This window comes from Merops nubicus, unplaced genomic scaffold (assembly GCF_000691845.1).
Source record: "Merops nubicus isolate BGI_N331 unplaced genomic scaffold, ASM69184v1 scaffold1553, whole genome shotgun sequence".
NCBI lineage: Eukaryota > Metazoa > Chordata > Aves > Coraciiformes > Meropidae > Merops > Merops nubicus.
The window spans coordinates 9,167-9,554 of record NW_008598074.1 but is presented as its reverse complement, the minus strand read 5'-3'; positions in this window follow the sequence as shown (position 1 = coordinate 9,554).

Genomic DNA, 388 nt, shown 5'->3' with positions numbered 1-388 from the left:
GCAATGCCCCGAGGGGGGAACCCCTCTGCTGGGAGCCCAGCAGGAGAGAGTTGGGCTTGGAGAAGGCTCCAGGGACACCTAGGAGCCTGCCAGGACTTCAAGGGGGCCTAGAAGAAAGGTGGGGAGAGACTTTTGAGCAGGGCCTGTTGGGACAGGACAAGGGGGGATGGTTTGGAACTAAAAGAGGGACTGAGGGTGGTGAGCCAGAAGTGAGCAGAGCAGCATCACTCAGCTCTGCAGAGCCACCTCTGCTCCCCAAACCTCCTGCAGGAAAATGGGAATTTTCCTTCTTAATCCCTGGGGCACGTCAGAAAAACACAGAATCATGAAGGTTGGACAAGACCTTGAAGATCATCAAGTCAAATGGTCAAGTCAACGCTACCATGAG